Source organism: Falco cherrug, chromosome 1, assembly GCF_023634085.1.
Source record: "Falco cherrug isolate bFalChe1 chromosome 1, bFalChe1.pri, whole genome shotgun sequence".
Lineage (NCBI taxonomy): Eukaryota > Metazoa > Chordata > Aves > Falconiformes > Falconidae > Falco > Falco cherrug.
Window position 1 is genome coordinate 20,594,185 of NC_073697.1, and position 26,025 is coordinate 20,620,209.

Here is a 26,025-nt window from a genome sequence, read left to right on the forward strand (position 1 = left end):
AGACTTCTGGATATGGACCGCTAAAGATAAAACTGAACAGAAGAAATAAAAGGCATTTCCACTAGAAAGATTCCAGAAACTAAGCTGATCTTCAGGGGGTGATGCTGACTCATTAATGGTATTTCTTGCAGTGCCTTTATTGCTTTTTAGTTAAGCACACAATGCATCTGTATAATTAAGCCATAGGCGTAATATGGGACAAAAGACACATGTGGGTTTTTTTCTGGTTTTAATTTTCTTCCTTGTAGTTATTACTGGGCCCACTCTAGTGGCAACAACTAGACATGAAGAAGAGTTGTGCTCTAATTTTGCCATTTTACATTAATTTGTAAAAAGCATGCTGTTTTCTGAAAGTACTGATTCTTACTACAAACTAGATAAAGCACATTTTTTTCTACATGCCTTCATTAGTCCAGATATTTTGGGTTGAAAAAGAAAGGCAAGAATATTTGCTCTTCAAATAAAAAAATGACCTGGGAATAGGAGAAATGTATGAAAACTGACTCCTGTTCTCCCTATCAGATAAATCAAACATTGTTCAAAAAATTATTAAAACCAGCTGTGGGAATAATCAGATCATAATTTGCAGAGGGAAGCATAGTGAGCTATTTAAGATCTTCTGAGAAGCTGCCACAAGGGGCATAGGTGCTCAGGAGAGCTGATTATGAAGAAAACTTACTGAAAGCTGAGGACCAAACTGACCCTTGCTCAGGAAGGCAGGGAATTATGGCAGAGGTCCTCCTGACTAAGCAAGGAGCTGTTTTGTGGGCTGAAATGGAAATGAGACCATACAAGAAGCAGCAGCAAGGACAGGCAAGCAAGGCGCATATATAAAATCATTACTTATTAAAATACTTACTGGTGAAATGGCAAAGGCCAAAGCCAAGTTGGAGGAATATTAAAGAGCAACAAGGGGCTTCCATAAGTATGCTATTAGCAAAAGGATCACGAGCTTTTCCTGCAGACTGGTTAGAAGTTTACTGAGCAGAGTTTCAATGGAGATCTAAATCCTGGTTTGGAGTCTTCAGCTTGGGCTCTCTACTACCCAACTCTGGTGCATGGACTTGTTCCTGCTCAGAGAAGCACACGAGAAGGACAGATGAAAAGGAAGATCACTTTTTTTGTTCTGTGTGTTTCTCAAGTACCCATCGCTGAAATAATTCTGTGCTGTCCATGCATTTAGAGAAATGTCTCCCCTGGTTCTACACAGGCAGCTCTAGTTTGAATGCATGATGATACCTCTGAGTTGATCTTCATCATCCCTCAGAGTCAGGCTACTGGGGTTCGCAGCGGTATCCTTTAGCCTGGTGTCTCACAGCTCTACGGTGGCTATGCCAATGTCACGCAGTGGCTAATGGGTTAGACGTGGACTGCCCAACGTGACTGCAGCTAAGTAAGGTACATCGGAGCTGAAGGTACTGAAAGCCATTTAGTCTAGCGCTCGCCCCAAGACAAGCAGCTAATTTTTGAAGTTAGTTCTCTGCAGATGATTCTGCCATTGTGGGGATGCTGTGGCAGCCAACATAGCTAATTGAAACTAGCTGTATGAAATTTGTCAGCTTCTACGAAGCTTATGGAGATCAGGCCGGCCAGCCACAAGGCAAGCCACCTCTATTTGGAAGTGTTAACACTCCCTCTCACCTATATGTAATGAATGAAGTTGAGTTCAAAGCCATCACACGACTGTAACTCAATCGTGGCAACCATTCTTCAGATTAAATATCCAGACCTAATTAGGCTGACTTTCAGTGAAGAACCTATTACAGTATGCCAGCGATCAATGTGGCGCTTGCTAAGTAATACCATTTCTGCTTTGAAACTGTTCTGCAAGAGTAGAAAAAAAAAATCTTTCTTTTCCAGTATGTCTCTAAATATTGCACTAATGTTGTCAACATGGTCTGAAGATGGGCAATACTTCAAATTCTGCTTTGGGGTGAAGCGGTAGCATTAAATTGTTTTCATGGAAAATCTGTAATTTAGACTACCTGTAGTCTTATTAACCATAATTACTTTGGACTAGATAAGTAATGTTTGCGCCTATAAGCTGGCAAACTAATGAATGTTGTCTATTCAAAGTCCATCAGGAAGTTGTTTTGCCTCAGTCTCTGCCTCTCCCAAATGGAAAGTGAGATGTGGGGATCTTCTGCGGATTTTGTGGCATTCTTTTTAGGATGTTTTTCATACTCTCTACATTGTGTAATAACACAAAAAGCCTCCGAGCTTGTAACTGCATTCTGTCTTTTTGTACGGAGTTACAGAAATACCAGAGCAGTAGCTAGCGGTTCAGCCATGTACACAAAGGCTGGCCCCCCTGTGGCCCTGTAGCCACCTTCATCCATCAAAGTTCCTTCCATCAAGCCCTGTTAAGTTTGGTTCACCTCTTCTTCCTGTTGTATCTCTGTCTGCAGGACCTCTGAAGCCAGAGATTACCCTGTAACGCCTTGTCGCGGTGGGCTGGTAAGCTTCACCACTATTCACTTGTATTACTGCGTGGTGTTGGGGTTGGAGGAAAGAGGCTCCTTCTAGGCTGCTGCTTGCTTCATTGCATAGCATGATTCCCAGCTGGTGTGCTCTGCTGCTCAACTGCCACAGTTTCACGTCTGAGGCTTACAGCCGAGGCTTTTCCTAATGCTTCCTAGTGCTACTTTTGGCCTGTCCTGAGGGTATGTCCTTGCTTCCTTGCATTACTCTTCTATCCCCATTTCACTCAGCTCCTAAGCCTGGAGCTCCCTTGCATTGCCTAGACCATCTCACCGCTGGGATGGCTGCCTCCCGTCTTCTCTCAGGTGGCTTTCACGTAGCTGAACCTAACTACATCAGCATAAATCCAGAGAGTGTTATGCTGAGCCACCTACCTTCTGGTCAGTAGGACTCTTGTTTTTATCACATCAGGGTGTTCAACAGCAGTTTGGCCATCTTTTTTTTTTTTTTAAAGAGCAAAATCTGGAGTGAGCCAGTGTTTGAATTATTATACAACACAGTGGTTGTACGGATGAACTCTGTAAGTCAGCAATGCCTGTGAGTAACATGTTATAACTAACTGCAAGCACTGTTTTCTGTTTCTTACCAGAGGCTTTTCCTAGCACTGCTTCCAGCATTGCATTTGGATTGCCATCCATATGTCAGTCTAACAAGGCAAATCCTATTCACCTGATTTTTTTTTAATGCTGAAACTTGTTACTGTTTTGTGGGGCTTTTTTAGCTATATACATCCTGGGAATCTCTGAAACAGTTTTAGCAATTGTACTGATTACTGCAGGCATGCTCTTCTCCAAAAGCACTAAACTTGGGCAGGGGTATGATTAGCTTTTTAGCTGGCATATGCTGATTCAAAACCAGACCTCAGTTCAATCTGCTTTTCATGAGTGTTAAATCCAGATTTTTTTCCTGCCATCTGACTTTCTTAAGCCTTTGCAGAGGAGAATTATGATGAGAGGAAGACAGAGATCTTGGAAGAGCTAATGCCTTTCAAACAATAAGCATGCTCTTCTAGAACTAGTTTTAGTGTAAAATCAAACACAGTTATGTGCTTCCTTGTTCCATACTGTTAGCAGATCTTTCTGCCATGCCCTCACTGTATTTTCTTAATACTTCCTTTATATTTCCTGAGCTTTTCTTAATGCGTCCGTTTTGTTCCCAGATTCACTATGAAAGAAGCTATTTGGCTGCTCTGGTTGCAGGCTGCGTGGATGCGTGGCTTTCAGTGGTGAGTAGTCACTAGCCATCCTCTCCTCCCTTTCAACACTGGAGTCAGGAGGCAAGTCAAACTTACAGTGCAAAAAGATATGCTTGCACTCATATGCAGGCTTGCGAAGAGATGGGTCCCGATTTCATAGAAAGGAATGGGTGTTTCACACTGTGCTGCTTTTTGTGAAGAGTCGCTATGCAATTTTTCTTCAAATGGCTACTCATCAACAACAGTTAAATGAAACCAGATGATAGAGTTATTTCCAATGTCAGCTGCTAGCAACCTAAGCACCCACCTTCCCTGGACTTTTTTTTTTTTTTTTCAAATTAGAGTAGGAAGTACTTTGCTGAGGAATATTTTCTTTGTTTTGCTGTAATTTATGTTTGTTTGAGACCCAGTACAATAGAAGTTTCATTTTGGTGGGAGGCCGCCTGGCACGAATGCAATGCAAGCAATAAGCAGTTATAAGAATGCTTTTGTGTTTGCAAGTCACAATAATGTCTAACAAACATTCACTTTTTGCCTCTTTAACAGAGCTGATGAAGTGATTCACTTACTTCATGCACGTTCACTACATCCAGATGTAATACCAGTTTCAGTAGATAGTTGCTTTTCAACAAATCTTTGGCAACCTATTTTATAAGAGGGTTTTGGTAAGCAGTTTTCACCATACGGGATTTTTGTGATTTGTTTCATCGGCAAAATGTATTACAGCTAGGGTTAGAAAAAGGTCCGTGTGTCCAACTTGCCCTCATGAAGAATGCAAGCCCCCTACACCAGGAAACCATGTAAATGTGGTAACCATATACAATATAGAAGTGGCACTTGGATGCATCAGGAAAGATGTTTCAGGCAGAGATAGGGAAGTGTTAGCACTGTTGTACGAGGCCCTGAGAAGAGTGCTGTGCACAAGAAAGGCTGTGTATAATTTTGACTACCCATGACTGAGAAAAATGAGTTCAAACTGATGCTGAAAAGGGTGATAGGGTGATGGGAGGAATGGGCAATCTAGCATACAAAGGAAAAGTGGAGATCACAGCTTCCACAGCTGACAAGATTGAGGATACAGTCATTGTCACCGAGTATGTTTTGGAGATGAGTGAGTATCAAGGTAGAAAAGCTACCTAAGCAATCAAAGAACAACCTTAGTATTAGGAGCAAGCAGGGATAATTGGCTGTAAGTATGTTTAAGCTGGAAATCATGATGGTTATAAGCAGTGAGGTCCTGGAACTGCCAGAGTTACAAAAGTTAAGCATTAACTATTTTTGAGACTGAGCTTACTAAATTTTTAAAAAAGGGTTAAGCGAGACTGCGTTTGTTAGTCCCTCATGGCATCCTCCCTTTGCACAAGACAAAAACTGTCTCTAACCCAGGGCTCATATGAATTTCAGGTTGGTATTATCAGAGTTCCATAGTTTTAAGTTATTTGGCATAACTGGGATTGCCAGAACTTCCAGAGCAACAGTATAAGCTAATGGAAACAACATCTAATTTTTTAAATAAATATCAATATTTCGAATTCATTACATTTTTTGGATTAATCAAAAACCTGGCAGCAATTTGAATGCTGCTGAACAGTACGATACAAGAAATTGAAAAAAACAACAGTGTAAGCCAAGTATTTTTGTCAGTGGATATATTCAGACATTTTTTAAGGTGTGTTTCATTTCCCCATGGGCTGCATACAGTTGTGAGCTGAAGTGGGGAAGCTACATAGTAAGTTTTCTGACTCATATCGTGAAATTTCTGGTGAATGAATGAGCAGGTTTGCATGTGGCACAGAAGGGAAAAACAAGCAGTATGATGGAAACACTGTATTTACCTTGCATAATGAACCGTATTGCAATGAATTCCTTCTTGTAAAGGAGCCTCTATCAAACATGCAAAATAAAATAATCCTCTGTTCCTTTCTTTTCTATCTCCTTATACGCTTTTTAAACTGTGCCCCTGCAAAACTAAAAAGAAATAAAATCCTATGTTCTTCCAGCGACCTAAATTTGCAGAAAGACAGATCCATTGCATTTAAACAGCATGTGAACACACGGCTCTGTAAATTGCAGATCCCCTCCCTCCCAAGCCAAAGGAAATTTCTGTTCACCAATATCATGATTGTCTTACAGCAGCATATTGGGAAAAATACCCTGGTACTTTGCTGTCCTGACAAACTGTTTTCTTCCTTGCAGGACTCTATACTGATGTTTAATTCTCCCATCAACCTCAGAGGGTGGCCCAAGCCATCTTCCTGCCTCCCCTGTTCCTGTGGGTAGCATTGCTCTGAATAAGGGTCTTGTATAGACTGCAACATCCATGGGGCTCCTTTAATTTTCATCATTAAAATAGTAAGGTCAGCAATAAGAAATTGGCTGCATATGTGATTTCACCTCAGCATCTCTAAAATGCTTCCTGTTGTGTTCAGCCATCTGACACTCCAAGAAAGGAAGAGGAGCTGGAACAAACACAGTACCCTGGTGCTACAGAATCAACTGGCCGTTTAAGATTTATTATGTAGGATCAATTTTTTTGGCCACAGAGGCAATAAAGCATGATTCTAGCAGGCTTAGAGACCTGCCTCTTAGAGAATCTGGCATATGATCATTGGCCTCAAAACAAAACCCCAAAACACCAAATCAGCCCATTCTTGTGGGCTCTCTGTACCCAGGCATCATGATCTCATCAGGTGGTAGAGATGGACAAATTTTCTTTAGCAAAAATGTAATAGGGCTTGCTAGGAAAAACCTTTATGTATCCTTGTGTGTATGTAGCCTTAACAACCCAACAAACATTCCACACCTTAAAAATTTTCTCTGGGAAGCTTGCTTCCTCTGCCTGATAGCAAGTTTCCAGTAAAATCAGTTTGTACTATAGATCCAGAGAAGTTTTTGTCAAAAAGAAATTCCTTCCAAACCATGGATAATCATTATCCACTCTGAATTACCTAATTATCTTTTACGGGTTTTTTATTGCTTGGAAAAAGAAACAAGGGGTTTTCTTGCCAAATCCCTCAGAAGTGGCCTAAATACTCATTGTCTAACGGAGATCACAGATCCAGACTGCTGTCCCATTGTCCAGCATCAGTGCACGCAATAGCCTGGCCTCATAAAACAGACAGTTAAGTGAACAGAAGCAATTAGCCCTCCATCGTGGCCCCTGTTCACAATAGAAAAAACAGCTGATGTTCCCTTAACTTGAAACAATGGGAGGATATGCATGGGCTGTGTAACTCTTACAAACGGAGTAACTCTTTCCAGAGTTCGGACCGTGAGAAAGTAAAGCCCATAAATGGCCTTTCAGTGGATGAACTCCTGAACAGTCTTTTATAATGTGAACTCATCAGTCAGCTGTCTGCGGATGCAGTTTTCTTTAGAAAATCTCAGTTCAACTGCAACATGCCAGTTTTTAGTGATAAACCATTCTGCTGAATGATATTCTGTCTTAGCACTGTATTCACCCCAGTATGGACTTATTTAGCAGCAACTTTTCCCTCCAGCCCTCTTTTACATTCCTTACCATGCTTGTACCTCTTCCTAATGATCTTGGAATAGCAATGACCACCGATGACAGCATGGCAAGAACTGAATGTGGCTCCTAACAATGGCAATGAGGCTTCATTTAAGATTCGGATGCTGAGAAAATTCAAGTGAAGAAGCTGGTGACCTCAGAAATTCAGCTGTTCTGTATTAATCCAGTAATTTACTTTCTTTTAGCTAATTTCTCCCCTACCTAGTTGGGATCTTGCCACCACATCTAATCACTGGATACCCAGAACCCAGCTAGAGCTCCTGCTAGCAACAAGACCATGTTCAAAAAATGAGCCCTCTTCAAAGTCAGTGTACAGCATTGTGTCCCTTCCCACCCAGAATATTTTCCAAATACCTTCAGGCAATAGTTCATCACTTGCAAGTATGAAAGTCTTTGAAACAAAGAGGCCTTCGCTAATGGCAAGGCAAAGATACCATTAACTTCAGGAAAACAATGCACAATAAATAAAACCATTCAGTACCTTTGGCAATGGTCCATTGACTTGGTCGCCAGCTGATGCTGGGAATTTCCTGTAGGCATGCATTCTTTCTGAGCATCGTTTCTCCTTCTCTATCTGCTAAATTTCCCTGTAGTTGAGCCCCGTTTGGATACTGTAGCTCCAGAGGGCTGACTCTTGCCTGGGCAGGCCTGTTTCCAGCCCGCTGTCAATCACTATTCTGTTTTCTGAATCTCCTTCCTAAAAAAGCCAGTCTGAAGGTTTCATTTTATTCCTAAAAACCAGTCTGAAGGTTTCGTTTTATTTAATGGTTGAGTAAAAGTTTTCAGTGAAGATCACAGTATGGTTTCGGTTGGAAGGGATCTTTTAAGATCATCTTGTCTAACCTCCAAGATGTCTCACTTGTGCTGCTGTTACCATGGTTTGCTTCTTCAGCTCCATCACGTGTCTGCCTCTCCATCAAGTCTACTTGTTAAATCATTTGCAAGAGCTCTTACAGAGAAGTTGTGCCAGTGCAGGATGCTGAGAAGACTGGATGCTGGCAGGACTCTGTGGTCATTGAAGTGTAACTGTGATGTCTCTCCAAAGTGCCACTGGAAGAAAGACAAAAGAGAGCCTTATTTTTTTATTAACAAACAGATGGTATCAGAGAGCCCCTACCTCTCTGGATTATCTGTCCATCAGTGATACGGATAAAACAGCTAAACAATTAACTAGTCTTATGGGCATTCTTATGTTGCTCACCAATAGATGGGAGCAGAGATTTCTCTACTCATGAAATTTTCAGGCTACAGCACTTGCAGTTTTTTGAAGACTACAAGGGGAAAAAATAAAACCAAACAATGACGATATAACTCACTCATGTGTCCACAGGGAGAAGTATATTGTTTCATTTAGTAGCATAGAAATGAGGTTTGTAATGGGAGTCAAATGGAAACCAGGAGTCAGCACTCTTGAATTCTTTAACCTTGAAAATCTATGTTTTGGTATCTAGAGCTGGTCAAAGGTATTTAGTACGTTTACAACCTCTCATTGTTATTTCCCAGATATAAGTGTGTTTTGCTTGGATCCAAGCCTTTACAAAAGCAAATAAACATGTCCTAAACTTCCATTCATTTTTCTTATGAGATCAAAGAGGAAAAGCTGTCCAGATGTAAATAGCTAAGCCTCTAATGAGATGACCAGTGAATTGTTTCTCTCTTGTGCTATAAGCATTTAAATTAAAATGTTGCACTTAGGGCACTCTGCACTTCTAACTTGTATAGCGGGATCCAAGCATCTAACACAAGCCAGACAAATAACTTCAGCAATTAGCTTTCAACATAGGTCCCTAGCCTCTGACCTTTCTCATTCATCAGAGGGAAGCCAAATGCTTTGTTAAACAATATTAATCGTGCCTGGCACTTCTCTAGGGCCAGAGACGTCACAAATAGTTTCCTACTAGCAAGAAGCAAAATCTCATGCACTTTTTCTGTTCAACAGGAGGCTGACTCAGTCATACTGGAGGCAAAGTCTGATCCGCTTCTCTCTGTGCGGAACCTGGAAATGGCCGTGAGCGCCTACACAGGTACCACCTGCGTGATGCCGTACTCTGTTGCTCTTCACTATCTTGGGCTTAGCACCTCCGCTAACTGAGGAGTGAACCCGCTGTACTCCACTACACCCTGCATTTCCCAGCCCCTGCAAGCACCCTGCCCAACTTCACAAGTTTAACCAAAGCGCCCAGGTCAGAACTCCTTTGACCTGACAGAGAGAGGAGTGTCTGGGGAGACCCCGTTTAGCTGAGCGGAGCTGCCTCCTGGCACTGCCTTGCTGCACTGAGTGCAGGTGGGGTCTGGGGGTAGCAGATGCTTACCTCGGGGAGCTCAGCGCAGCGCCATGGTGAACCTGGGACAAAAGGCTAGATTTCTGCATGTATTTGAAGACAGAAAGCTGCAGCTACGCCTGCAGGGATTTTGTAAAATCCCTCACAATTGATTAGGTCCGCAGAGGTCCTGACTCACCGACTCGGGGAGCTGCCAAACCTTTGTATGATCCTGTGCCATTTAACTGGAAAATGCTTTTTTTAAACCTATTCACTGAGATCAATTTGAATAGCTTGGCGTACGTTTGTTAGGGGGATTTTTGGTTAATTCTCTCCATTCATACCTAAATATTTTGTGCAAGCAGACTGGGAATATAAACTAAGCGCCCCTGGGGCTGCCTGTAAAGACCAGGGCTGAGGGGACAGACAGTACAGTTATCCCATCGTTTTCCATGTACCTCTTACTCTTAGCTCATCTTTCAGTCTCCAGATGGATGACTGTTCTGCTGGCAAGAAGAAATGACAACAGTAGCTGGTCTCCTGTTAAATGGAGTCTTGACGTTACTGGCTAATTTCAAGGGTTTAAACATGATGCATCACAGTTCATCTGTACTCAAGCTGGTTGAGTCACTGTAACTCCAGTGACCTCCATGGACCTCCTCCTTTTCTGCAACATGGTGAGGTTAAAATTCTTCAGCCCATCTTAAAACCTTTTTTCATTAATTTCTGTGCCCTCCTCTCCTTAGACAAAAGATGCCAAAAAGATTAAGTAATCATAGCCCATAGTACAACCTACCTGTAGTTGATTGCCATTTACCAGCTGACGAGTCCTGGTGTCCTCCATTCTGCAAAAGCAATTAAATTCAGAATGTGAAAAAAACCCCTCCTCTCATTTACAACAAAGGACCTATTGGTATTATCATTTGTGCTGATCCAAGCTGACATATTAAACAGCAGCGTGTGCCTTGGCTTCATGGATTTTTCTAGCTCTACATTTTAAAGAGTACCAGCAGCTCAGCTCATTTCCTAGTTAAACCCCAAATATGTGCTTAGGAAAAGTTTGGGTTGATACACACTCATCAGAATTGTAGTCTGAGCTCTCCTTTTTCTTTCAGCTTGGCCAACAACAACAGTGTTGTAAATTCCTCAAGGGAAAGAAAATGTCTCTCCTGCTAGCTGGTGAGCAGGTGCTTTGCGTTGTGGACTGATGTTTACTGTATGTTGGTACGAATTTGAGGTCTGCTCAATATGGCGTGCTACCAAGGAATACCAGCGATATCTGCAGAGGTAAAACGTGGTGCTGAGGCATGATGAAAGTCTGTCCTCCCCAGTACTTCAGGCCTCTGAGGCCATCTTGATGCCCTAGACCATTTGCGAGCTCCTAAGGCACTTAGACACTCACTGTCCCTCCATTGTACCTTGTCCCAGACAGAGATCTTCATGGTCAGCAGCAGTGTGATACAACCAGGGAAATGTTTTCCCTGAATTTCTGCCTGGTTCCCAGTCAAATCCTTAATTGCTTTTTGTTTTTCTTTCACTAACTTTTTAAAATAGGGAAAACGTTAAAAAGGAAGCTACAAAGTTTAGGAAAGTCAGAAATTTTTACAAGGTTAGAACACACTCCTTGTTCAATAATTAGTAAGTTCTAAGAGCTAAGATACACTTCAGTGATAAGGGCTTTGTATCAGAAAAACAATTCATTCACCCTACACGAGGTCTGCTGACCACAGGACAGGCTGGCGATACTGTAAAGGTGTACTCAGCAGTCAGGGGTGGTTAAGCTGTGCTGCAGCACAGAGAACTCACACAAGGGCGCTTGCTATCCCTTGGCCACAGGGACACAGAGAGAAGCAGGACTCCAAGTCCCAGCAGTCCTCCTTCATCTCATCCTCGGCCATCTCCACCAGCAGCATCCGTTGTGGGATGTGCTGCATGGGGCCTCTCTAGAAAGGAACAGAGCTGAGGGTTACGTGGGCAGTCATTGCACCAGATCACAAACAGAAAATCGCTTTTGGAAAGAGCTAGTGTTGAGCAGGAAATGCGATCATGATTTTTATTAATAGAAAAGAAAGGCAGTGACAAAGAGGTTGAAATAAAGGGGAACAGTTTTGCCGTACTATCTTACTCTCCCCTGTTACAGAAGACCTACCACATTTGTAATTTATAGCTGAACCTTCCAGAGCAAAGCAGGAGACAGGAGCATCTGTCAGTTTTAATAAGGAGAGGCATCCAAGCTCCTGAAGAGAGTCTAAACAAATTTCAGCCCACAACTCGTAACTAAAACAGTAATTTTAGTAAACACGTCAAACCATACATCACAAAATGGGAAAAAGAACATGGCAAATGTCGTGCTTCTCTTTAAAATGTATATGGCTGTATTACATACAGGGCTCTGAGGAGGATCCACACAATCCCAGCTGTTTGCACTGAACGTGTTATTAGGGCAGTGAGAGTCAGGCATGTTCAGCAAGTGACTCTGCCTTATCTTCAAAGATAAAAGTCTGGTTAATATTGGCCAGGAAAATAGATGACAGTGATCTCCATGTCTCGCAGAGGTTAAGGAAAGTTGGCAGTGGAAGGATCACCTTTTTCCTGGGAAGCTGGGCATGAAAAGCAACCACACACTCAAAAAAGGATACCCACCTTGATCTCTCTGTTACCTACTGTACTGAAAGAACAACTCTAGGAACTGAGAAGCTGAGACTAGATCTGCTTCTGCTTTTTCTGACATGTTGCCAACCAGACTTACTATCAGGAGTGGTGGAAAGACAGGTATTTCCAGGCCTGCAGGCTATTCAGTGAGCATTTTTTGGCATTGCATTTGGCAGTGTTTTTGCAATATGCTTGTGTGAGCACAGTGTAAGACCTGGCCGGATGGCAGCTCTTTCCCCTAGTTCAGCATGCTGTTCACTCACCATGGTGCATCTGCCACATACGTCCCGTTTTCTTCTTCAGCGTAAACCCCCCATACCCTATTTCCTCCTGGCCCTAGTGAGTCAAAGGGTGCCAGACCGTATTTCTGTTTGTTTTTTCTAGAGGATGTCCTAGTACCCTTCTTTCTCTAACAGGTAATGAGCATAAACCTCAATCTAATATGGCATTTGCTTGGGAAAGCGGTTTGCTCTGCACTTAATTACAAAGAACAATTGTTCTTTGAAAACGTGTCTGTTTGAGAAAAGGTTTTGAGATACCAACGATTTCCATTCCACTTTAAAATAACCCATTTTGTTCAGTTAACAGTTATGATGCATAAATTTTACCTTAATAGCTTAACTGGAGAAGATACAGGTTTACATTTATGGCTGCATAATTCAGAGAAATTTGCAAGTAAGATCAAGTGGTCCAGAATGAACCACAGCAGGGGGTCTCCATCACCCCCTATCTGTTTCCTAGATATTTACTGATATAGAGCTGCAGGTGAGAGTGTCCAGCAGACAAGAGGCCATGGCCATGTGAGCGGTCTGGGTGCTGTGGGTGCCCACAGAAGTGATCCTGGTGCATCGCCAGGCTCTCTGACCCAGGCGCTGAAGCCACCAGTGAACTGGGGTTGCACTGTGTGACTCTGCCCTGGCCAGCTGGAAGCTGTCATGCAGCCAGGCATCATCCACCAGCTGAGAACAGCTGACTGACAGCCAAGGAGTCAGGAGAAGCTTTTTGCATGGCCTCTCTGCAAAACCCAGTGGTTCTCAGCAGTTGCACCGGCATGTTTAACCCACCTATGCAGTGGATGCTTACCTACCAAGGCCAATAGAATTTTTGGATTTTTTTTGTTCTCCTTACAATTTTCCATGAGGCATTTCTAGTATTTATTCTGTACTTACCTGAACTCATTTCCTCTCAAATTTTTAAGAGATTTCTTTTTTATATTAAAAGTGGGTTTGCCACTTTTCCTATGAACCCAGATTTCCAAGACCCAGAAACCATCCAGAGTCCTGATCTTGTCCCAGGGTATGATCTTGGCTTTGAACTGCATTTCTTCACTTTTTTCATGTCATTTCCTTTACTCCAGGGGAAAGATCTTTCCAGCTTCCTTTCATGACAGGGCTTCTCTGAAGCAAGGATCTGAAATGATTTTTTGTTTTTCCTTCTGGCAGTAATCCTACAGATACCATTGGTCTTAACTAGCACAGCTAGTGTAGAAATTGCCAAGAGTGCTGAAAAAAAAAAAAAAAAGAAAACCAAAGTCAGCTGACTGCATGTCAAGAGGTAGTTTTTTTTGGAAGTTAACAAAACCTCTGATTTGTAGTTTGGGTGTGTTCCAAATTTATCAAAGCCACATCTTCATTCTAGTAATAAGCTCCACTAAAAACCAAACTCTTCTACCCAAAACTGACTTTTGACTTTCTAACTTAATAGCAGCCTTTCTGAAATCATAGTTTGTGGTACTGATGAGTTCAGAATTAAAATTAAAACCTTATCCTGCAAAAGGGAGCAGTTTTACACATTTCTGTACCCCTTTATAATTAGATGGGGGGAGGAGTATCACAAAATTACCCAACAAAACATCAGATTAAGATGCTGCTATGTTTCAGTATTTAAGAACATAATAAGGGGGAATGGATCTTACCCAGCTTCAGCTGATTAGGAGTCAAGAATTAACTATTTGCCCTACACTGTCAGAAGCAGAAATATAGGTACCTCTAGAGACCTCTTTATGTGAAAGCCTATAGAGGGAACTTTTGCCCTGTGGAGAAATAATTGTTTTTCCACTCACTATAGAGACAGCCAAAACAAGCAACTTGGACTCGGTGCCCAACTTTTAGACGCCCAAACTTAGGTGAGTTGAATGCTGCCCCCGGTTTTGTAGTACCAATTTTTTATTGAGTAATAGTTTCTATTGAAATTATCAGTGGAAGTATTGGTCCTAAACTGGAATATAAGGCGAAGGAGTGAAGACAGCTCCCTTTGATGGAGTGTAAAATGAAGCTTGTGGATATCGGCAGCATGCCTGCATTCATGAAAAGAAAAAGAATCCACTTAATCATATATTCTTTTTTTTCATATATATATAAAAACCATGATCTATGAGACAGAGCTAATGTATAAATTTCAAACCCTTAGCAAAAGTCTTTGGTTTTTCCTGGGCTACAATTTATTCAGCACTGCGGAGGAGCATGGCTTCTATTACACATCAAAAGTTTTTCACAGGGAAATACTTGGCTCCAGATTGTTCCTGTTAAAGCCTCACATATTCTGCCAGCGCTCCCTACCTTCTCTGCCCTTTCTGATCTAGAAGCAAGGGATGCTCAGAAGCAATTGTGAAACTTGTGTGAAGAGGCTGACCCATTCCTATGAATAAGGACCTGAAGGGGAGCCGCACACCGGCGGGGCTGCCCTGCTAGGCAGCACGCGTTTCCACTCCACTTCCACAAAGGCATTCTTCTTGCTCCGCAATCCAGCTGCCAGCAAAAGGCCCAGGCTGGGATTTGTGGTGAGGATATTTTGCTTTGACAGCCCAATGTCACTTTGTTTTTACATAATCAGCTCTTTTTGTTATAAGTTGTGGGCTTCAGATAACAGCAGTGAAAAACAATTTCAAGTGGAAGCGGCACCCTGGGTACAGACTGAGACAGAAAACATTCAGAAAAACCAAATAGTTCTTATTTCTTGTAATCACCTGTGTCACAGCAATCAAATGTTGACGAGTGTTTGCTGATAACTTGCTTTGCAGGAAAGATGAAGTGAAAGAGGACAGGAAGAGTGGTTCTTTTGCATTTCTAGTAAGCCTCTAGTTAGGCCCTTCATGGACAGATTTGCCAACAGCAAAAAGTAAGGCAAGTACGTGCAGACTGAAGTGGCTGTAAGCAAACTCACACATGCTTTCGTTGTACTGGGCTTTTGTTTGGAGAACCTTTCCATCTGGATGAGTAGCAGGAACAGGAAAGCATTTGAAGCTGGGAAAGCTACCATGCTGCTGTCTATAAACCACTGATACAATTTTTCTGTGGAGCTGTAAAGAGAATGACATGCAGTGCTTTTTTATTATTTTTTTGCCAGATCTGAGGGTTCAGATGTTTGCAAGCAAAACAAAATAAACTCAGGCATTGAGACTCATTCCTGAAATCTGTCTGGTGGCTGATCCCATGGCACGTACCCCAAACACATGCATTGTGCAAGCTTTGCCTCATGTATACCCTTGGACTGTCATGGGTACAGCAGCACTACTGCTATAATACTGCTAATGGCACCCACTCCACAAAAGGGAAGGTAATTAGCAGAGAAATTACTATTGGTGCAGCTAGAAAGTAGACAAGTAATCTTTTGGATTTCAGTTCATTGCATCGTTGTTTTCAGACCAGTGCCTAATCTTCCCAGACCCCACTCCATGGCTGTTCCTTTCTTCCTTTCTTTTCTTCTTCCCCCTTTTTGCAGGGACTATGGCTTATTCAGATTCACTCTATTTCTTTCTTCTTAAATGGCTATAGGGCAGCCTTGCTGTTGCCAAGGATATAGTAAATGCATGCGACATCATGCCACCGAAAACAATCGAGCGAGTCACATTCATTCCTGGTGCTGAAATCAGTAAAGCTAGACTGGGAGCAGGACATCTAAGCTACAAAATTATAAAAAGAATTTTTTTCAAAGAAAGTGTTCTTAAAAATAGGTTTTCGGGACAAATGTGCAGTTTTTGCTTGTAAAAGGGTTGTTGGCAAAGGTTTTATTGCCAAACTCAAGTCAGGGCATCGATGAGAGGTAGTAAACATACACTGTTTTGACAAGAAATTAGTAGGCAACATAGCACTGTGGAAAATATTAGACTTTTTTTTTTTTTTTTTTCTCCCTAACCACAAAGAGCCTGTTAGGAGATTAAGAATCTCCAGCTCTCAAAGGTATAGCTGTTTTACCGAAAATAGCTGTTTTACCGAAATTTAATTAATGAAGAATAATATTTTGGGAACAAGAGAAAACACCTCTGTAGGATGTGGAGTGTTAGGAATAGATGGAAAGTTGCCTGTATAAACAGTTCAGCAACTCTGGGATAAATTATAGGAGCATTTGTATGCATGGTTGCCCATCTGTGTAAAACAAGATGTGCAGCCACACACCAGAATGATGTGCAACTCAGACATGTGGGGCTGATACTGAGCTGATCCAGAACAACAGAAGATCTGTCCCATCACATCCAAGTTTGACCCAAGGAAGTTTAAATAATTCTAAATGAGTAAATAAATAGAGGAGGAGGTGTCACTGAGAGCACTAAAAGGAAACTCGAGGTATGCTATCTACGTATCTGTTTCTGGGTTTGGGGTTTATTTAGGCTCAGCTCAGATTTTGGATTGTTATTTCTCCATCAGAAGTTTTTTTGGCAGTTTTGGGAAGGGTGAAGGCTCAGATCCAGCATGTTTGAGTTGTGCAGCCCAACGTAGTCTGTGGGCATTGGCAGAGGTATGGGGAGCTGGAGGACTTCAAACCAGGGACGCTGTCAAAATGTTTGCCTTCCACAGCTCCCCTCTCGAGTACCAGCTGCAAAACGTCAACACCACCTTCCTTAGAGAACACGATTAATTAAATGAGGCTTAATTAATTAGTGTCAATAAAGCAGATGTAGCAATTATGGTGAAAGTAAATAAATGTACATATTGTAAATTTTTATCTTCTCTGCAAAGGATTTGTTCCAAAATCCCTGTGGCTATTCCAGTCCTCCCCACAGTGATATTGGGAATACCACTGGGGAACATTAAGAGATAAACTAAAAATTGATGAGGAACTAATGTACTTTTATAAATTTATATCGCAGAAAAACAAACAGCAAGCATATGTCTTTATTGACCCTTTGTGGACTTGTTGAAATACAACCCTGATGATATTTAATTTCCATATCATCCACACCATGTGCCGCAAATAAGTAAACTATTTAAAGTTTTGGGGGTTACTTGAAATGTTTTACACCTGAAAATCCCACTGAGGCTTTTGAATCATCTACCAGTGTCACCCTTCAGTAGTTCAGGGAGAGAAAATGAGGTGGCTATGGCAATCTAAGCTGTTTGTATGCAGATAGTAATCAACTGTGCATTTATTCTGTGTGTTTACTCATTGGAGCAGATTCTGATCTCATTTACTGTGCTGAGAATTAGATATAATGATGCTAAACTTGGGTTAGTTACACTGAATGTAGTCTGATGCCAGTAAAGGAGAGCATCAGAACCCCAATGATCAAATATACCTCATCTCAGGCAAATGGGACACCTCTTATAACATTAGTAGGTACTGATGTAAAGTAATCCAGAAGTTGATGTCAAGGGAAAGAAAAGGGAAAAAACCTAGTAAGGGAATGAAAGAACAACAACTAGTAATCATGAAGTTATTTATTGTATGTGTCTGTGCAGCTGGTATTCTGCAGAACCTGAATGTGCGTCTGAAAAAGCAAATTTGGAACCACACCAGACTGATATTTTTGTGAGGACATGGGCAGCTTTGAAATGCAGGCTTATTAGGAATGAAATGTATTACCAATCCAGTCAAGACGTTAGACTATTATAAAGGATTTGCACTGAATGAACTCTCATACCTTGTAGATAATGAGGACGATGCAAACTCAATGTAATGGACACTGTAACAGCGACACACACTTTGAAAGAGGCAGAGAGAGAACTTTCTGAGTTGCCTTTCAAATTTTCTTCAGAATTATAAAGAGGACAAATTAAGTTGGGTAGAGGTCCTAGCTATAAAGGCAAATGGGACTAATGTACTGGAAGAAGCAGTCAATATATTAAACTAAGAGTACTAGCTGTGAAAGTTAATGTATTGCACAGTAAGTATCGCGTTGAGGGGAATAGCTAGACTGACGGAACCCACAGAGGCAGCCACACAGAATCACCTTCTAGTTATTAACAGCTCACAGATGAGATTTTTATCTTTCGCTCAATGCTCTTTTTGCTCTGCAGATAATGACAGTTTTGGTGGAGAGAAGATGGAAGCTGGGATATGTTTTACTGGAGTATAGGCAGCTCACTAATTCATGCTGTACAGAAGCCACAACTCCTGCCTCGCTGATGAAGTAAATGGATTAAGGTAGGCAGCAGCATATGGCCGGGCTGCCCTAAGAGATAAGTTGCAGTCAGAGTCCACTTTCCTTCCTGCCTCAGCCTGTGTGCTTTCCCCCTGCCCCCAATCACACTGATACTGGTTAGCCTTTGTGGAAAGAAAGGTTTCCATGGCCTATGCCAAAATATCTCCTTTATTTCTTCAGGTGACAGCATTTCCTCTGCAAAGGATGGCCAAGGAACCAGCTCATTATGGATGCGTCTTCAGGGGTAAGGCTGTGTCCCACCAGGGGCAGCGCCATGAGTGTACTGCCCTACTAGTATGAGATATTTGTGGATTTTCAGGTTTATGTTGTGAGCTTTGTGTTTATGCATTTCTCTCCTTGCTTTCCAAAAGCCAAGATTTAAGGGTAAATATATCTCTGTTTATGATGGTGCAGTGAGTCACTAACCTTATGAGATGAATGAGTTTGGCTTCTGTTCACAGGTGAATACTTCTTTACTGCCTGTCTCAAGCAATTTTTGTCTCAGTGAGTAAATGAGCAGTGAAACAAGTAATGAGATAAGTGAAGGTACAAACAGAAAAACAGCTAGTACAAAGTTTAAAAATAATTCTAAAAAAATCTACCTACAGAGTGAGATGTGTGAGAAGAGAGAAGGCAGCCTTTTCCTATGCCCAGCCATAGGATGGAGAATATGTTCAGGCACCTGACAAGGCAGATGGATAATTAGTGCTATGGGTTAGGACCTGGGCAGGCACTGCTGGTGACCTGGCAGTTGCCTTTTAGCACTTAACTTGATTTGGAAATCCCTTCCTCCTGCTTTAAATAGGTATTGGCAGAGTTGCACAGGTAAGATGATACACACAGGAAGGATCATCTTGCATTAGGGGCTAGGGCAGCAACAAGCGTGCTCATGCTTGAATTTTTTGGATCTGAAAAGGAAAACCTTTAAAAAAGAACATTGCAAATCCCCCTTTCTAGTTCTCTCAAAGTCTGAATTCTCCCCTTTTAAATGGGACACAGGGCTTTTTTTCCTTCCTCTTCTCTGTCATTTAAAAAATTACTTTTTGTGCACGTTCCAATGCATTTTAGAGGGTTTTTATAAGACAGCTTTACCAGCTGTCGGCTTCCAACTACACTAAGCTTTCTATGATTTGAGCACCTATTCAGGCAATGGTAACTTTAAATTTAATTGTCAATGACAGGTTTTACATAAACACAAAATACAAATAATTTTCAGGGACTTAACACACCAAAAAGTAACCGGCTCTCCATAATGTTACATCCTTTTCGCATAACCTTGTTTTATATTTTGCGTAACACTTAAAAGAGGGGGGAGGGGGGAGCCCTGTAATTAAGGCAGTTGAACAAAATACTCAGATAACAAAAAACTGAACATTTTCTTGTTTGCAGAAAGTCAGATCTTATCACCTCTACATATGTAAGAATTTAGCCAGGCTGGGGAATGTCAAAATGGGGCTCAGCAGGGTAGTATGGTTGCAGTCCTTGCTACCAGTCCTGTAATAAGCTGAACAGGTTCCATCACCATGTCCTGTACATTTGGCTTAATTGGCCCAGTCTCTCCAAGGAAAGGCAGCAGTATTGATTTACTGCACTGTATAAATGTGTTTATAGCTTGGCACCAGCACATGTATGCTCACTTTTTTCCAATGTGGATTTCAAATAAGCCCTTTGCTCAAATGAGTCTATTAACTTTAAAGTGCCTAAAGCTAAAACTGAATTATGAGAGGCAAGCTTTTGGGGGTTGCAGTCCAAAACAGCTGGGAAAGGCTCCTCGAGTCTTCTGTTAGTACCTGTTGTGATTGATATTTAAGCATCACTGGTGGAAAAATAAGTAAAAGCAAAGCTGGCAGCACACATCACCTCAGCCTGGCCTGCCTTTTACTTTAGCTGGCGCTCAGACCCATCTGATACTACAGGATTATTAGATTTAATATCAGCTCCTGATTTAAGCCAATGTGAAATCAGAATATAACCCATTCCTTCCTCTATTTATGAATTTAATTTCAAATAGTCGCATTTCCCTATTTCTGTAGGGGGTACAATAGACTGGGGAGAAGATCATCTAACCGCGGTCCCTCCAGCAGTCTATTTCATGGGTCTGTTCCAGTCTTCAGTGTTTTAACGAGCTGGGGCACAGTTCCCTTTTCTCTCCCAGCTCGGGGGACTGCACAGAGCTGTTCTCGGAGCCCATCAGTGCTGCCCTGTACGCTGCTAGAGGGGCCGTACCTCTGCTCTGTGCCTGATACTTTCACGTGTAACGGCAATTATCATCCCTGCAGGGATAGTTAATCAAGCAGAAAGGTTTAGCGGACCCCTAAGTACAATCCATAATGACATATACCTGCTCAAGATTAGGTCTCTCCAGCTAGGGAATAAGACCGATTTCTAGTTGCTAATAGTGTGACTCTATCTGGAATTAAAATACCCATAGCGGAAAAAAAGATTTTTAGAGAACAGAATTAAATTAAGGAAAGTAAAATCTAGGGTGAACGTCAGGGGTAAAAAAAGCTATGGTAATGTCTACTAAACTGTGGAACAATTTCCCAAGAAAAGGGCGTGATGGAGTCCCACAGTGTGAAGAATTGTATCAGCATCAGGCACAGCCTCAGGAAGGAAATGCCCGAGGAGGCAGCATGGACTGGCTGTAACAGTGCAGGCACTATGCATGGCTGCAGAAAGCTGTGCCACCAGCTTTTGTGCAGACATTTGCAATGTAGCAAGTACATGGTGTGTGGGAAGGCACACTAAATGTATACTTATCCTGTATTAAAAACTATGTGTATTTCTCAGGTAGGTAGCAGCTACATAGTTTGAAATGCTGCCTCCGTTTAAACTAGTGGGAATTTTACAGCAAGCACCAGTGACTCTGGCTGGTATTTTTCTGTCCCATCCTCAGCACATAATCCCTTAAAAATTCTTCAGACCTACAAGCACATGATTTTTCACAACATTGCTATGAGTTAAAACGTTGGTTATTACTGGAGATTTCTGCTTTTTAAAAAAAGAACTCTTCTTTTGCTTTTACCTCTAATATACCGGTCTAATAGGCACAGGTAGGAAACTAGACACAAACCAAAAGCATTTCTCTCAATTGTAGGAAGAGAAAAATACAACTGGACTTGCTACAGAATAAGAACTAAATGCATTTCTTTGTTATGTTTTATTTTGCTTTTTTCCCAGGGAGTTTGTTCATAGTTTCTGGTGAATAATGAGGAAGGAAGGATCTCCTGATCTGTAGCTGTCTGGGGAAAACCTTTTCTAGTAGAATTTTTGAGCACGATATTATCACAAGTCATATGCTGCTCTGAAGAAGCATGGCTGCTCTGTCAGTTGGGAACTGCTCCCTTTCCAGTCTGCCGTCCATTACAAAATGATGCCAGCCAATTACTTTTTGCGCAAGTGAAATGTTTATGCGCTGACTGAAAAAAAAACCCTGTCTGTGTACCAAGGTCAGGATACGATGTCCCATTCTCTATAGAGATTAGCTCATGTTACCTTGTTTCTGGGTACAGCCATGTGAAAAGAGCTGCAGACTTTATGAAGGCATACAATTTTAATTAAAAATTATAATGTGCTGATATCTTATTATAATGCAAGTTGAGCTTGCAAATTTTTGCAGAGTACCTAAATTTAGGGACCATTATTTTTACTGCAACATTTCTTGGACCTGCTATGATTAGTAAATACTGGCTTGCATAGATGGTCATTCAGATTAAAGGCATTGGGATCAGATGAGGAAAAATTCACTGAACCCATTTCGTACAACATCAGACACCTCAGTCTTTACCATCCAAAACAAAGGCACGGAGATGTACTAGTCATGACCCACTTAGCTGTTCTCTGTAGATTTTTGTGTCGTCATAAGAGAAGAACAGCAGAGAAGCTGAGAGTGAGGAAATAGTCCAAACCGACTTGCGACAGAGCAAGTGTGGGAAGCTGAGCAGGAGGGCTGAACCAGAACCAGAGCTGTGCAAAAGAAACCACCTCCCATGGCTTGACTACTCCTGGGCCCGGGGAACAGGACTTTTGTAGGTAAGCAGGATTGCTTCAAAGATACATGGTGATAATATCATTTTTTCTTTGTAACATAGAATACATGGATACCCTAGTTTCTGGCCAACCACTTAGTCCAAGGCACTCACAGTCACCTGTCCCTTGCTCCCTGGTGCCAGCTGTGAGGCAGTACTGACAGACTCTTTTCAAAGTCTCACAGTTTGGATCTGTTCAGGAAAAAAAGTGCCTATTGCCCCTCACCAGATATGCTGGAGGGCTCAAAAAAAACGAAAACAAAACAAAAAAAGACAAAAAAAAAGACAGACATGGAAAAAGCAATGGCCATACCTACCGTTTTGGCTTTTCCATTACTTTAGGATAGACTACTGCCACTTCACAGTGCAGTTCATCTGCTGGAATGAGATTGGTGCCATTTACATTTGTCTTCTATTTTTATATTTGTTATTTCTTACATTTTGGAAAGCTTATCCCCTAATTTTTTTGCTTTTACTTGACTGGCCCCACTTGCATGGCAACCCTTTTCCAGTATTTCCCATCATGTTTCAGAGTGGGTTTAGCCAGCGGCTGGGGAACTACAAAAAGATGGGAGACCCAAGATCTCCCTAGAGCTCTGCAGGTGACTGGGTGACCTGGGGGAGGTTTCTCTCTCAGCCCCACATACTTTTCTAGTTGTAGAAGAGAGATTGGGCTCTCATATTTAAAAGGGCTCAGGATTCTCAGCTGGCAGGCAGTCCTGCCTTCTGCAGTATCTCTGTGTGTCCTTTCTCTCTCTCTGGTGTATCCATTACCTTGATATCAAAGTCAAAGGGTTTTCATTGCAAAGAAGTGGGAATTCCTGTTGTTTGTTTTGTTTTTAAGATTAGAATGAGATTTCTTTTCAGTTCATCACAAAATCAATCAATCAGTGAAAGATTATGTATGTTATCTCTTGCTCCAAAGGAAGAAATGTTGTCCACTGCAATTCACACACTCTATTAACAAGCGTAGGCAGACCTTGGAGATACAGCAGCCATGTGTAATCAGCAGAAAAATCTGTCCTGCTTGGCTGAATTGCCTCATGAGAATACAAATGCCAAAATGCTGTGACCCTTGTGAAGTTAGGGCCTCTTGCCAGCACACAGTATCTCTTAGTTTGTGGGAAACTGAGGCAATGCTTCAGCAAAGCAGGGACTTAAATCACAGCACCTCACTGCTATGCACAGGTTCACCAGAGATGTCTGATCCAGCCAAAATCTGCATAATCAGCCTGGGACACAAGATGAATAGTTGTGATGGAAGCTGTATCTTTCATTTGCTCTGTATTTTCTGCCTTTTCTTTCTGTTTGTTTTCCTCTTTTTTCTTCCCTTGCAATTGTCAAGGAAGCATCTGTGAATAAATGTTACACATTAAAACCCCGTTGCTGCCTGCCAGAAAGGAAAATGGCATCTTATTTGTAAACAATATGTAATTGTTATTGCTGTCTTGTTGCAAGTTATGCCCTTGACAAATTATAGGGACTTATTTAGTAGCAACTGATGCTGAGGAAAAGCATTGTAACTAAAGCAGAAAATTAACTGTTGTGTTATCTTTGGGAAATGCAATGCACTGTTTCAAACATCGTAATACAAATGCTTGGTATATTTTGCTCTTGGATGTGTTTGTGGTCAGTTCAAGGGAAAAGTACAACGTTTTTCCATGCTTTTGTCTGTGTGGCTCAGTGTTGGAGTCATGGATGTTCAGTTTGGTGAAACACACAGAGGTGCTGAGACAGCACCTGTCCAATAGACATACTGGTCATAATTCATATTTCATCTCACATACAGGCCTCGCAGCAGTGATGGAGACTTGGGTTCTAATCAGGATAGCACAGCTAAACTGGTCTGAGTAACAGACATACTGCAAATGGAACACCATCTTGGATAATGCCTGTAGGTCCAATGCTGACATGTCATACCTACCTTAGATTGGCACCCTCAACACCTATACTGGCAGGCAAAACCACCAACGGTCACTTACAGATTTTTGTTGTTCTTTTTTTAGTGTTTCCATGTTAATGCATTTTGTATTTCCTTCTATTTTATTTCTTTGGGGTTTGTTTTTATTTTGTATTTTGTTTAATTAATATTAACAGATTTTTACAAAGCAAATCAGGAAACACAGAAGAGGAGCACTCATCACAGTTCTGTACTGTTGGAAATCTGGTGTTGATTTCTGCACGCTAGCAAACCCCCTCTCTCAGTAAAACTTTAGCTACTATTTTTCAGTTACCTGCTATTTATCCAACAAGTGTTTTATGTTAGTGAACATAATTTCTCCCCTCACAGTTCAGAGGAAACATATACATTTTTTTCATAAATTATGGAAGCATTTTATAAAATGCTGGGTAAAATAGTATACAACAAATGGTGGGAGCTAATGTAAAGTTATTATCCTTCTTGCTTATCCAAGAGGGTTGAGACCATAATTCAGAAGAAGTGAAAGCCCTGATCACAGAAGTTTATTATTAACTACAGTACCATAACCAACATTCACAGAAGAAAAGAGCTCTGAAAAAAAGCTGTAACAGAGTTTTTGCCATACTTTCCACCTTGTACTCTTACTAATTGTCCTGTTACTATAAGGATCCCTTTGAAAGTCTAATAAGCTTTTTATTTTAAAAAATATCCTAAGGTAATATGCATAATTTAAAAATACTTAAGTTATAATTTAAAAATATTATAGTAAAAGAAACTGACTTTGGACGATGTGATTTTTCCCAAGAGCTGATATTAAGTCTCTGGAATTCCAAAATAAGGCTGAGTGAAATGCTCTCATTTCCATCTTGCCTTCATCTCTTAATAAACCAATGCCCCATATGATTATAATTCATCAGTTGTACTGTGACAGTACCAAACCACTCCCTTCCTAGGGTAGAAACTGCCAGATGAGGTCCAAAAACCTCTGCCCACACATCACAAGCACATGATGAGAGCTGAGTGCTTAGGGTCGATATAGCAAAGCTTCATCTGTGCAAAAACCACTGGAGCCCCCCTACGCGTATCTTGGTCTCTCTGAAACAAAGCCCTGAGCAAATGCAGCTCTGTGACGGCAATCTGGGAAATACGGGATAGTACAGAGTACATTGTATTTATTGCCAGCCGACCCATGTCATCCTCTCTGTTAAAACTCTCCTTCTCTACATTGCACCCTCAGAATCATTTTCTTGCTAACAGCTAATGCTTCAGCTAGCAAAGAATGTTTCTTTTATGATTCTGAGGTGATCTACAGAAAACGTGCATCCTGCCCAAAATGGTCTGCCAGGTGAAACTCTTCAGAGAACCTTTTTCAGGGAAGGCTCTGGGAATGCTCTGGTTGGGAGCTAGGCACATCTCCTGGGCTGCCATATGCACACTTATTTTCATATTGCAGCCTTAGAATCTCTTCAGTTTTAGATTCTGAAGCTGGAGGGGTCGAGACAGGGAAGAGGCTGCAAAGTTGCTTTCTGGATTGCAGATCTAGATTTTACAAAATATTCCTCTAATTTCTACAGCAGGAAGGAGGGTCTAACAAATT

The 26,025-nt window shown here is 41.5% G+C and overlaps 2 long non-coding RNA genes across 2 annotated transcripts in view; one reads left to right on the forward strand and one right to left on the reverse strand.

The window, feature by feature from the left end:
• LOC114014294 (uncharacterized) overlaps positions 1-24,429 on the forward strand; it is a 32,473-nt gene extending 8,044 nt beyond the window's left edge. Inside the window, exons 3-12 of the long non-coding RNA XR_003557732.2 lie at positions 2,409-2,457; positions 3,641-3,706; positions 5,873-6,033; positions 9,148-9,232; positions 9,953-10,146; positions 10,585-10,756; positions 18,355-18,481; positions 18,660-18,723; positions 21,660-22,511; positions 24,297-24,429. This is a non-coding gene — a long non-coding RNA (uncharacterized LOC114014294). The remainder of the gene's footprint in view (positions 1-2,408; positions 2,458-3,640; positions 3,707-5,872; positions 6,034-9,147; positions 9,233-9,952; positions 10,147-10,584; positions 10,757-18,354; positions 18,482-18,659; positions 18,724-21,659; positions 22,512-24,296) is intronic.
• Positions 929-10,379, reverse strand: LOC129735230 (uncharacterized). The gene is made up of 3 exons (XR_008730637.1): positions 10,266-10,379; positions 7,690-8,258; positions 929-1,070 (listed from the first exon to the last, which is right to left on the reverse strand). It is a non-coding gene; the product is annotated as an uncharacterized LOC129735230 (long non-coding RNA).
• Positions 24,430-26,025: the final 1,596 nt, after the last annotated feature.